We start from the raw sequence: 14,018 nt of genomic DNA, 5'->3' as shown, positions 1-14,018 counted from the left end.
TTCATTAAAAGGCACTATTAATAGGAAGCCACAGAGAAGGAGATGATATTTGCACTGCAAATATCTGATAAACAAATCATATCCAGAATATATAAAGAACTCCTCTAAATCAGTAAGAACAAGATCAACACCCCAGGAGAACAAAAGCAAAAGACATGAACAGGCACCTCAATAAGAGGATAATCAAACAGGCAATAAATTTAAGAAGATTCACCCAAACTAATTAGTCATTGGGGAAATAAATGCAAATAAAAACTGCAACAAAATACGATTACACATTCACCAGAATGGCTAATATGGAGAAAACTGACAATACCAGATGTTGGCAAGAACATGGAGCAACTGGAACTCTCACATAGTGCTAGTAGGTAGGTGAGTAAATTTATGCAACCACTTTTGAAAACTATTTGGCAGGATCTACTAAAGTTGACCATACTAAAACACTATGACTCAGCAATTCTACTGCCAAGAGAGGGTGAAAAATATATTCACACAAAGATTCATGCTCAAATGCTCATAGCAGCTTTATTTACAATAGCCCCCAAAATAGAAATAATCAAATGTCTATTAACAGGAGAAAAGATAAGCAAATTGTACTATACTCATACAATGGAATACTATTCAGTAATAAACAAACTACTGATATGAATAGGGCAAGAAATACACATAAGATGATATGAATTACCTTGTGAAGGCAAATAAAAGGGTGCAAATAATCTAAATGTTTATTTTGAAAATAAGAAATGTTTAAATTATGGTAGGTCCATTTAATGTAATACCGCCAATAAACAAAACAAATCCATTGCCATCAAGTTGATTCCAACTCATAGCAACTCTTACAGAACAGAGAAGAACTACCTTATAGGATCTCCAAGGCTATAATCTTCATGGAAGCAAAGTGCCACATCTTTCTCCTGTGGAGTGGTTGGTGAGTTCAAACCACTGATCTTTTCAGTTAGCCAAGTGCTTCATCTCTGCTCTACCCACCAGAGCTACTTCTTTGGAATACCACACAATAATCAAAACAAAATTGTATGTGCTGATAAGGAAAGACTGTCAAGATAAAATAACTGCAAAGTTCAAATACAAAAAAAACATGCATAATGTTTTTCCATTTGTGTTAAAAAATATATGTTTTTCTTCAGGAAAATTTCTGGAAGGATACACAAGAAACAGGTCACTCTGATTAGCTCTGGGAAAGGGGTCTGGGTCTGCATAGGGTGACCAGCCTTCTGGTTTGTCTGGGATCACATGGGTTCCCATGAAGCAGAGCTTTCAGTTTTAAAACGAGGACAGTCGTGGATCAACCAGGGCAAGTTGTTCACCCTAGTCTGGAATGAAAGGCCTACTCCCTTTCCACTGAATACTTTCTTTACTGTTTAAGTTTTTTTTTTTTTTTTTTAACCAAGTGTCTTCTTAGTTTAAAAGATTTAATTAACTTAAATGTAAAATGTTCTACAATTATAGTCAAGCCTCATTATTCACGGATTCTATGTTTATTCCATAAATAGATTTTACGCATGAAACACTAATAACCGAGGACCAGACAAGTTGTGCAAGGACATCATACATGGAGAAAGATCATTAAAAAGAAGATGGAAGATCATTAAAAAGGAAGGAAAGAAAGAAAAGACCAAAATGGTTGTCACAAGAGACTCTGAAACTTGCTCTTGAATGTTGAGTAGCTAAAGCTAAAGGAAGAAATGATGACGTGAAAGAGCTGAACAGGAGATTCCAAAGGGCAGCTCGAGAAGACAAAGAAGATTGTTATAATGGCATGTGCCAAGAGCTGGAGATAGAAAACCAAAAGAGAAGAACAGGCTCAGCATTTCTCAAGCTGAAAGAACTGAAGAAAAAAATTCAAGCCTCAAGTTGCAATATTGAAGGATTCTGTGGGGAAAATATTAAATGATGCAGGAAGCATCAAAAGAAGATGGAAGGAATACATAGAGTCACTATACTAAAATGAATTGGTTGACATTCAACCATTTCAGGAGGTAGCATGTGATCAGGAACCAACGGTACAGAAGGAAAAAAGTACAAGCTGCAGTGAAGGCCTTGGCAAAAAACAAGGCTCGAGGAATTGACAAAATACCAGTTGAGATGTTTCAACAAATGGGGGCAGTGCTGGAAATGCTCACTTGTCTATGCCAAGAAATTTGGAAGACAGCTAGCTGGCCAACTGACAGGCAGAGATCCATATTTATGCCTATTTCCAAGAAAGGCAATCCAACCAAATGTGGAAATTACAGAACAATATCATTAGTATCACACGAAAGTAAAATTTTGGGTGTTCAGCAGTATATCAACAGAAAATTACCAGAAATTCAAGCTGGATTCAGAAGAGGATGTGGAGCCAGGGATATCATAGCTGATGTCAGATGAATCCTGGCTGAATGCAGAGAACACCAGAAGGATGTTTACCTGTGTTTTATTGACTCTGCAATGGCATTTGACTGTGTGGATCATAACTAATTATGGATAACATTGCAGAGAATGGGAATTCCAGAACACTTACTTACTTGTGCTCATGAGGAACCTACACATTGATCAAGAAGTGATCATTCTAACAGGACAAGGGCATATTGCATGGTTAAAAGTCAGGAAAGGTGTGTGTCAGGGTTGTATCCTCTCACCATACTTATTCGATCTGTATACTGAACAAATAATCCAAGAAGCTGGACTATATGAAGGAGAACGGGGCATCAGGATTGGAGGAAGACTCATTAACAACCTGTGTTATGAAGATGACACAATCTTACTTTATGAAAGTGAAGACAGCATGAAGCACTTCCTGATGAAGATCAAAGACCATAGATGTCACTATGGCTTGCACCTCAACATAAAGAAAACAAAAATCTCACAGCTGGACCAATAAGCAACATCATGATAAACGGAGAAAAGATTAAAGTTGTCAAGGATTTCATTTTACTTGGATCCATAATCAACACCCATGGAAGCAGCAGTCAAGAAATGAAAAGACACATTGCATTAGGCAAATCTGCTACAAAAGACCTCTTTAAAGTGTTAAAATGCAAAGATGTCACCTTGAAGACTAAGGTGCACCTGACCCAAGCCATGGTGTTTTCAGCTGCTTCATATACATGCAAAAGCTGGACGATGAATAAGGAAGACCAAAGAAGAATTAATGTCTTTGAATTCTGTTGGCAAAGAATAGTGACTATGCCATGGGCTGACAAAAGAACTAACAAATCTATCTCGGAGGAAGTACAACCAGAATGTTCCTTAGAAGCGAGGATGGCAAGACTACATCTCACATACTTTGGACATGTTGTCAGGCGGGATCAGTCCCTGGAGAAGGACATCATGCTTGGTAAAGTAGAGGGTCAGCGAAAAAGAGGAAGACCCTCGGTGAGGTGGATTGACACAGTGGCTGCAACAATGGGCTCAAGGATAAGGATTGTGAGGATGGTGCGGAACAGGGCGGTGCTTCCTTGTGTTTTATATAGGGTCGCTATGAGTTGGAAACGACTTGAAAGCGCCTAGCAACAGTATTTGCAAATTCGCCTCTCTGCTAAAGTTTGCTTATTACCCAAAAATCAATACAGCACCTTCACTGTCATTTGGGAACAAAAATTTGAGTCTCTGGACATGCACGTTCCCAGCTGAAAGGGAAGAAGACTGGTATGGTATTTGATAATCCGGTGTTCACAGTGACATCATCAAACATAACTACCACAAAAAATGAGAATTGGCTGTCATTGTTTTGAAAAGAACCCAGTGATGATATTGGTCAGATTTAATAACATGTATCCATGTTTTATTCTATGATGTGGTAGGCTTAACAGTGGCACCCAAAGACACCCAGGTCCTTATTCCTAGAGCCTGTGAATATTACCTTGTATGGTAAAAGTGACTTTGCAGGTGTGATTAAGTTGAGGATTTTGAGATGGGGAGAGTATCTGAACTATATGGGTGGTCCCTAAATGTAATCATAAGAGGGGGGCAGGGAGAAACTGGACGGTAGGGGAGAAGGCTACATAATGACAGAAGCAGAGATTGGAGTGAAGCTCTTTGAAGGTGGAACAAGGGGCCACCAGCCAAGGAATGCAGGCAGCCACTAGAAGCTGGAAAAGGCAAGGAAATGGATTCTCTCATGGAGCCTCTGGAGGGAAGGTGGGCTGCAGATACCTTGATTTTGGCCCAGAGAAACTGAATTCAGACTTCTGGCCCCCAGAACTGCAGAAGAATAAATCTGTGTTGTTTCAAGCCACCATGTTGGTGGTTATTTGTTACGGCAGCCGTGGGAAACTGACACATAAAATGCTGTCGTTGTTGTTAATGGTGATGCGGATAATTGATGAACATGGGTCTTAATGAGGCTACTTTTAAATCTCAACTAAAACCATCTCTGTGTTCAAACTGAGCCCTCCTTGGTTTATTACCATGTCACTGTAAGCTAGTGAGAAGTAAGTGGCAATTTTTTCAAATATTTGTGAATTAAGCACCCTGATGGCATAGTGGTTAAGAGTTTAGCTGCTAACCGAAAAGTCAGCAGTTTGAATCCACCAGGTGCTTCCTGGAAACCCTGTAGAGCAGTTCTACTCTGTCCTATAGGGTCGCTCTGAGTCAGAATCGACTCAATGGCAATGGGTTTTTTTTTTTTTTTTTTAACATTCTTGAAATTACTCTTAATTTGATTAAAGAGTTAATTTTGAGGAGTACCAATAATAGTCCAGATACCAATTACCAAAAACCAAACCCAGTGCCGTCGAGTCTATTCCGACTCATAGCGGCCCTATAGGACAGAGTAGAACTGCCCCCATAGAGTTTCCAAGGAGTGCAGATAACAACAACAACAAAAAAACAATTAGGTGGTGTCAAATCAATTTTGGGCTCATAACAACCCCATGTAACAGCGTAGAACTGCCCCATCAGGTTTTCTTGGCTGTCATCTTTAGGGAAGCACATTGCCAGGTCTTTCTCCTGAAGAGCCGCTGGTGGGTTCGAACCTCCAACCTTTTGTTTAGCAGCTGAGTGCTTAACCATTGCACCACCAGGGCTCCTTAATACATAAGATTTTCAAATTCTGGGAGAAAAAAATTCCACTATTTCTAGCCACAAATATTTTGGCAACGCGTCACCATCTAGAGAACCCAACCTCACGTGAACTAAGCTCACCCAGGTCAGGCTACTGTTTGATTACCTGCAGATTTTTCCATGAAGAAGGTTTTATTTACACGACTTATTATTGCCACCACTGACATTTGCTGGGACTCTCAATAGAAAGTCTGGGGATTCAAAGATTGAACTCTGACTATAATTTCTGTGCTTGGGAAACAATCAACACAGGCTCATAAATCAATATATATGCTCCATGACTCAAGATCAAACAGTGGCCAATGTCTGTGACGGGGCATCTCATTCATAAACATGGGTCTTAATGAGGTTATTTTTAAATCTCAACTAAAATCACCTCTGCGTTCAAACTGAGCTCTCCTTGGTTTGTTATCATTTCAGTATAAGTGAGAAATGAGTGGCGATTTTTTTCAAATATTTGTGAATTAAACAGTAGTAAGTTCTTGAAATTACTCTTAATTTAATTAAATAGATAATTTTGAGGAGTGCTAAGAGTTGTCCAGAGGGCGGTGGTGACTCAGTGGTAGAATTCCCATCTTCCAAGTGGGAGGCCTGGGTTCAATTCCGAGCTGACACACCGCATGCCCAACCACCACCCACCTGTCACTGGAGGCTTGTGTGCTGCTGTGATGCCGAACAGGTTTCAGTGGAGCTTCCAGACTAAGACAGACTACGAAGAAAGTCTTGGCAGTCTACTTCCAAAAACCAGCCAATGAAAACACTGTGGGTCACAATGGCCCAATCCCACTGTGCATGGGTTTGCCATGAGTCAGGGGCTGACTCAATGGCAGCTACCAATAGCAATAACAACTGCCCAGTTTGAAATACTCATCCAAACTGATCTTCACACTAAAACAAAACTATGCAGAGATGCAACAGCTCAGTAACATTTATTTGACACTTTTTTCTCAGGTGCCTGCTATGCGCAATGAGAGAATGTCATGGATTGAATTGTGTCCTCCCAAAAATGTGTATAACAACTTGATTAGGCCATGATTCCCAGTATTGTGTGGTTGTCCTCCATTTTGTGATTGTAATTTTATATTAAAAAGATTAGGGTGGGATTGTAACACCACTCTTACTCAGGTCACCTCCCTGATTCAAGGTAAAGGGAATTTCCCTGGGGTGTGGCCTGCACCACTTTTTATTTCAAGAGACAAAAGGAAAGGGAGGTGAACAGAGAGTTGGGGACCTCATAGCACCAAGAAAGCAGCACCAGGAGCAGAGCACGTCCTTTGGGCCCGGGGCCCCTGAGCCTGAGAAACTTCTTGACCATGGGAAGATTGAGGACAAGGACCTTCTTTCAGAGCTGACAGAGAGAGGAAGATTTCCCCTGTAGTCGACACCCTGAATTTGGAGATGTAAACTACTAGACTGTAAGAAAATTAATTTCTCTTTGTTAAAGCCATCCACTTGTGGCATTTCTGTTATGACAGCACTAGATGACCAAGACAGAATTATACGTAAACACTCCAGGATTTCCCAATTTAGTTCATAAGCTACTCTTCTCTTAAAGCAAAGAGCCCTGGTGGTGCAGTGATCAAGTGCTTGGCTGCTCACCAAAAGGTCATCAGTTTGAACCCATCCAGTGGCCCCATGGGAGTATGACCTGGTGATCTGCTCCTGCAAATATTACAGCCTAGGAAACCCTACAGGGCAGTTCTATTCTCTCCTATAGGGTTGCTGTGAGTCAGAACCAACACACACAGCACAACAACATTTTAAAGCATCATATTTTGACCTTTCTTTTAAAAAATTAAATTTAGGAAAAGGAGAGGCTTAAAGAGCCAGATATTGCTAGCTATGGGTTTTTACTATTTTTTTAGTGATTGATTTATGAGTCTCCTTCTCTGGGTATTCTAACCCTCCCCCCCTCCAAAAAAAACCTATTGTCATTGAGCAGATTGCAATTCATAGCGACCCTGTAGGACAGAGTAGAACTGTCCCATAGGGTTTCCAAGGCGGATTCAAATTACAGACCTTTTGGTTACAGCCGAGCTCTTAACCACTGCACCACCAGGACTCCCCTGGGTACTCGAGCATTTAAAAAATTCTCCCTGTGGAATGAGGACATGTGAGTTTCCAGGGCACCTTCTTCTACAAAGGCCCTGGTTTTTATAAAAGGGAAGTAGAAAAGGTATGTGAAAGGTGGGAGTAAAAAGAGAGAAATTTACCAAGACTTCACTCCAGCAATAATTCACTTATGACATCCATCATGAAGACTGGAATATGTATGTGTTGGCAATGTTTGCAAGAGCCTTAATTTTTTTATTGTGGTAAATTTTATACATTTTTTTTTTTTTCGGTATGGATTACACCTCAACATAAAGAAAACAAAAATTCTCACAACTGGACCACTCAGCAGCATCGTGATAAATGGAGAAAAGATTGAAGTTGTCAAGGACTTCATTTTACTTGAACCCACAATCAACGCCCATGGAAGCAGCAGTCAAGAAATCAAACAACGTATTGCATTGAGCAGATATGCTGCAAAAGACCTCTTTCAAGTGTTCAAAATCAAAGATGTCACTTTGAGGACTAAGGTGCACCTGACCCAAGCCACAACATTTTCAATGTCTCATATATATGCTAAAGCTGGACAATGAATAAGGAAAGCCAAAGAAGAATTGATGCCTTTGAATTATGGTGTTGGTGAAGAATATTGAGAAGGCCATGGACTAACAGAAGAACAAACTACCCCATAGGGTTTCCAAGGCTGTGGTCTTTATGGAAGAAGACTGCCACATCTGTGTCCTGTGGAACACTGGTAGGTTTCAACCACCTAACATTTGGTTAGCAACTGAGTTTTTAACCACTGCACAAAATTAAAAAGAAAAAAAGAAAAGCCAACCAAACCCTTTGTTGTTGAGTCGATTCTGACTCATAGCGACCCTATAGGACAGAGTAGAACTGCCCATAGATTTTGCAAGGAGCACCTGGTGGGTTTTGATTAGCAGCCATAGCTCTTAACCACTAAGCCACCAGGGTTTCCACTGCATCACCAGGGCTCCTTAAATCCCTAAACAAGGCCAGATAAATTAGTCTACATTTTCAGATACCAGTCTCTGACTGTAGATAGGATGAAATCAGATCATGAAATAAAGGAACCAAAGACAAAATGTGTATCCCGGCTTTGTGAAGATGTTTCCCTAACATGCTCTAAGGAGCACTTGCTGACTATATTTCTGACAAGGAGAACTATTCTAAAAACAGTTCCCTTTTTTAAGCTAGGGAGTTATTCAAAGAAGGGGAAGAAGGAAAAGGAGGATGATAAGAAACTGTATTGGTGGGGGGTGGACTGTGTTTGAGATTAAAATAGCTTTTGTTAATGTTGACTCCCACCTTCTGGTCCAGTTTAGCTGGACATCACTAAGGAGAAAATCTAATTGTGTACTAAGGAAACTTACCCAAGAAACATGAACTGGTGATCCATGACGCCTTCGTATCAGAATAAGGCAGGACCCTCGATCTGGCTTCACTCCTCTCACCCATCCACGTCCACACATTCGATTTTCTCTCTACAACAGACTGTGAAAAAAAATTCAATGCCTTTTCCAAGGCTGTTGTCATCATTGTTAGGTGCCATCGAGTTAGTTCCAACTCATAGCGACCCCATGCACAACAGAATGAAACACTGCCTGGTCCTGTGCCATCCTCACAATCATAGCTATGCTTGAGCTCTTTGTTGCAGCCACTGTGTCAATCCACCTTGTTGAGGGTCCTCCTCTTTTCCGCTGACCCTGTACTCTGCCAAGCATGATGTCCTTCTCCAGGGACTGATCCCTTCTAACAACATGTCCAAAGTGCGTAAGATGCAGTCTCGCCATCCTTGCCTCTAAGGAGCATTCGGGCTGCACTTCTTCCAAGACAGATCCGTTTGTTCTTTTGGCAGTCCGTGGTATATTCAATATTCTTTGCCAGTACCACAATTTGAGTCCTGTTTTTCCCTTATTTTCCCTTTCCTTCCCTGTCCCCAACCCTGTGTTCTTGGTTTGCCCAAGTTTGCCTAATGATAAGGGTAATAACATCTGTCATTTGTTAAGCTCTTATTATGTGCTAGTTTTCATGTTAGAATGTTATCTCTTTCCTTTTGGCCACCCGGCACAGGAGGCATACTTACCTTCTTTGTATATGTGAGAAAGCTGAGATTTATAGGATTTAATTTAGTAGCCCAAAGTCCAAGAGCTTGCAAGTGAAGGGCCAGGATGTACCCTTTCCTGGAACTGAGCCCTTTGTGAACCTCCGGCAGATAGACCAGTGGCACAGAGGAGCTTGCGTGGGAACTTTTACTGAGTTGTGCCTCTAATTTATTTATTCTTTTTTTATAGAATTTTTATAAGTTCATTTCTGAATTCACACTGAACCTCACACAAATTATAGAGCTAGAGGCAAATTCAAGGTAGAAAGATTAGACAGGCCCATAAAACAAAGGAGACTAAATGGGCACCCCAGCCTAGGGGCAAGGATGAGAAGGCAGGAGGGACAGAAAAGCTGGTAATGGGGAGCCCAAGGTCGAGAAGGGGAGAGTGTTGACGTGTAATAGGGGTGGCAACCAATGACACAAAATAATACGTGTATTAATTGTTTAAAGAGTAACTAGTTTGCTCAGTAAACCTTCATCTAAAGGACAATAAAAAATTAATTAAAAAATACCATAAAAATAAAAATTAAAAAGAAAACCCTAAAATGAATCATTAATTCTGCTGATTATTCCTCCAAATTACTTGCGTAGCAGGAGACTCATCCTGTTGTTGGTTTTCCCATTGGCTTTACGTCTCTGAAGCTAAGGCTGTCAAATAGGCAGAGGATCTACTTTTTATGCCTTATTGAGCATGGGGTAAATGGACTCCAGCAAAGGCGACCATGAAATCAAACCTGTGGCCTGCCTCCACCCACAGTGCTAGCAGCAAGGATGGGCCACAAGTGGGGAGAGACTCAGAAAGAGCACGGGGAGCTCTATATGATTCTGGCTTCTTGCTACCCCAGGACCAGTGCTCCAAGGAGAACACAGCTGGCTGAGATGAGACGTTTCTAATTTACTGCCTCTTTTTTTTTTTTTCATATTCACAGAATGGGAACATCTGCTCTGAAGAAACCGTTATGCATTAGGTTTAAGGAGGTGGGTTTATAAAACACATAGAACTGTAATAAGCAAAGTACGTACCTCGGAGGATATGAAGCCACAGAAAACCTCCAATGGGCCAAATGGAAGCTCCGAATCAGAGAAGGTAAAAGGATAGAGATTTCCATGTAGATTTAAGCAATCTATTTCCATTTGCCCCGCCCACTTCCCCAAGAGGTGCTCACTCATGGGGTGTAGAATCTATTAATGGTGCTGAGAGCTTCCATGATACTGAGAAAGTATTCTCAAGGCCTGGTTGTGTTTTTTTTCTCTTAATTATGTGAAAATACACGTACCAAAGGTAAGTCATCTCAACAATTTCTACACTTACAAAACAGTGACACTGATTACATTCTTTGAGTTGTGCTCCCATTCTCGATATCCTTTACCAAATCATTCCACCACCGTTAACACAACCTCAATGCCCCCTAAGCGAAAACTTCCCTTCCCCTGCATTCCCACTCCTAGCTACTGCTAATGATCTTCAGTTTCCATATATTTGCTCATTTAAGTGAGATCATACAGTGTTTCTCCTTTCATGACTGACCTATTTCACTCAGCATAATGTCTTCAAAGTTCATCCATGTTGTGGTATGTATCAGAACAAGATTTCTCTTTATGTCTGAGTAGCATCACATTTTGTGTACACGCCACATTGCGTTTATCTGTACACCTGTTGGTGGACATTTCAGTTGTTTCTACCTTTTGGCTATTGTGAAAAGTGCTGTGATGGACATTGGTGTAGAGATTTCTGTTTGCATTCCTGCCATCACCTCTTCTGTGTATATATATACCTAGGATTGGAATTGCTGGGTGATATAGTATTTCCCCCCTACGTGTCTGTCAGTTTGTCTTAGTCTGGGGGCTTGAATGTTGCTATGATGCTGGAAGCTATGCCACTGGTATTCAGATACCAGCAGGGTCACCCATGGTGGAGAGGTTTCAGCTCAGCTTCCAGACTAAGACAGACTAGAAAGAAGGACCTGGCAGTCTACTTCTGAAAAGAATTAACCAGTGAAAACCATATGAATAGCAGCAGAACATTGTCTGATATACTGCCGGAAGATGAGCCCCCCGGGTTGGAAGGTGTTCAAAACACAACGGGGGAAGAGCTGCCGCCTCAAAATAGAGGCAGCCTTAATGATGTGGATGAAGTCAAGCTTTCAGGACCTTCATTTGCTGATGGGGTATGACACAAACTGAGAAGAAATAGCTGCAAACATACATTAATAATTGGAACCTGGAATGTAAGAAGTATGAATCTAGGAAAGTTGGAAATTGTCAAAAATGAAGTGGAATGCATAAACATTGATATTCTAGGCATTAGTGAGCTGAAATGGACTGGCACTGGCGGTTTTGAATCAGACAATAATATGGTCTACTATACCGGGAATAACAACTTGAAGAGGAATGGTGTTGGATTCATTGTCAAAAAGAACATTTCAAGATCTATCCTGAAGTACAACACCATCAGTGACAGGATAATATCCACATACCTCCAAGGAAAACCAATTAATACAACTATTATTCAAATTTACGCACAAACCACTAAGACCAAAGATGAAGAAATTGATTATTTTTATCAACTTCTGCAATCAGAAATTGATCGATCGTGCAATCACGATGCGTTGGTAATTACTGGTGATTGGAATGCGAAAGTTGGAAACAAAGAAGACTTGGTAGTTGAAAAATATGGCCTTCTTGACAGAAACAATGCTAGAGATCGAATGATAGAATTTTATAAAACCAGTGACTTCTTCATTGCAAATACCTTTTTTCACCAACATAAATGGCAACTGTACACATGGATCTTGCCAGATGGGATACACAGGAATCAAATTGGCTACATCCATGGAAAGAGACAACGGAAAAGCTCAATATCATCAGTCAGAACAAGACCAGGGGCTGACTGTGGAACAGACCATCAATTGCTCATATGCAAGTTCAAGTTGAAACTGAAGAAAATTAGAACAAGTCCGTGAAAGCCAAGGTATGACCTTGAGTAGATCCCACGTGAATTTAGAGACCATCACAAGAGTAGATTTGATGCGTTATACACTAATGACTGAAGACCAGATGAGTTGTGGAATGACATCAAGGACATCATACATGAAGAAAGCAAGAGGCCATTAAAAAGACAGGAAAGAAAGAAAAGACCAAAATGGATGTCAGAAGAAATTCTGAAACTTGCTCTTGAACATCGAGCAGCTAAAGCAAAAGGAAGAAATGACGAAGTAAAAGAACTGAGCAGAAGATTACAAAAAGTGGCTCGAGAAGATAAAGCAAAGTATTATAATGATATGTGCAAATAGCTGGAGATAGACAACCAAAAGGGAACAGGCTCAGCATTTCTCAAGCTGAAAAAACTAAAGAAAAAATTCAAGCCTCGAATCATAATAGTGAAGAATTCTATATTCTACGGGGAAAATATTAAATGACACAAGAAGCAACAAAAGACGATGGAAGGAATACACAGGGTCATTGCACCAAAAAGAATTGGTCATCGTTCAACCATTTCAAGGGGTAACATATAATCAGGAACCAATGGTACTGAAGGAAGAAGTCCAAGCTGCACTGAAGGCATTAGCAGAAAACAAGGCTCCAGGAATTGACAGAATACCAACTGAGATGTTTCAACAAACGGATGCAGTGCTGGAAGTGCTCACCTGTCTATGCCAAGAAATTTGGAAGATAGCAGCTACCTGGCCAACGGACTGGAAAAGATCCATATCTGTGCCTATTCCCAAGAAAGGCAATCCAACCAAATGCAGAAATTATTGGACAATATCATTAAAATCACATGCAAATAAAATTTTGCTAAAGATCATTCAAAAGTGGCTGCAACAATATTTCAACAGGGAACTGCCAGGAATTCAGGCCAGAGTCAGAAGAGGATGTGGAACCAGAAATATAATTGCTGATGTCAGATGGATCCTGGCTGAAAGCAGAGAATAGCAGAAAGATGTCTACCTGTGTTTTAATGACTTTGCAAAAGTATTCGATTGTGTGAATTATAACAAATTATGGATAACATTGCAAAGAATGGGAATTCCAGAACACTTAATTGTGCTCATGAGGAACCTGTACATAGATCAAGAGACAGTCGTTTGAACAGAACAAGAGGATACTACGTGGTTTAAAATCAGGAAAGGTGTGTGTCAGGGTTATATCCTTTCACCATACCTATTCAATCTGTGTGTTGAGCAAGTAATCTGAGAAGCTGGACTATATGAAGAAGAACGAGGCATCAGGGTTAGTGGAAAATTCATTAACAACCTGCATTATGCAGATGACACAAACTTCCTCGCTGAAAGTGGAGAGGACTTGAAGCACTTACTGATGAAGATCAAAGACCACAGCCTTCAGTATAGATTACACCTAAACATAAAGAAAACAAAAATCCTTACAAGTGGACCGATGAACAACATCATGATAAATGGAGAAAAGATTGAAGTTGTCAAGGATTTCATTTTTCCTGGATCCACAATCAACACCCATGGAGACAGGAGTCAGGAAATCAAAAGATTCATTGCATCGAGCAAATCTGCTGCCAAGGACCTCTTTAAAGTGTTGAAGTGCAAAGATGTCACCTTGAAGAGTAAGGTGTGCCTGACCCAAGCTATGGTATTTTCAATCACATCATATGCATATGAAAGCTCGACAAAGAATAAGGAAGCCAGAAGAATCGATACCTTTGAATTTAGTGTTGGCAAAGAGTATTGAATATACTGTGGATTGCCAAAAGAATGAACAAATATGTCTTGGAAGAAGTACAACCAGAATGCTCCTTAGAAAC

At 40.4% G+C, this 14,018-nt stretch overlaps 1 long non-coding RNA gene across 1 annotated transcript in view; it reads right to left on the bottom strand.

Moving 5' to 3' along the window:
• Window positions 1-8,353: 8,353 nt before the first annotated feature.
• LOC126063058 (uncharacterized) overlaps window positions 8,354-14,018 on the bottom strand; it is a 134,336-nt gene continuing 128,671 nt past the window's right edge. The window contains exon 4 of the long non-coding RNA XR_007514200.1: window positions 8,354-8,628. This is a non-coding gene — a long non-coding RNA (uncharacterized LOC126063058). The remainder of the gene's footprint in view (window positions 8,629-14,018) is intronic.

The sequence above is a fragment of the Elephas maximus genome, chromosome 2, assembly GCF_024166365.1.
Source record: "Elephas maximus indicus isolate mEleMax1 chromosome 2, mEleMax1 primary haplotype, whole genome shotgun sequence".
Taxonomy (NCBI): domain Eukaryota; kingdom Metazoa; phylum Chordata; class Mammalia; order Proboscidea; family Elephantidae; genus Elephas; species Elephas maximus.
Note: the sequence above shows the minus strand (reverse complement) of the source record. Positions and strands in the feature narration are given on the sequence as shown.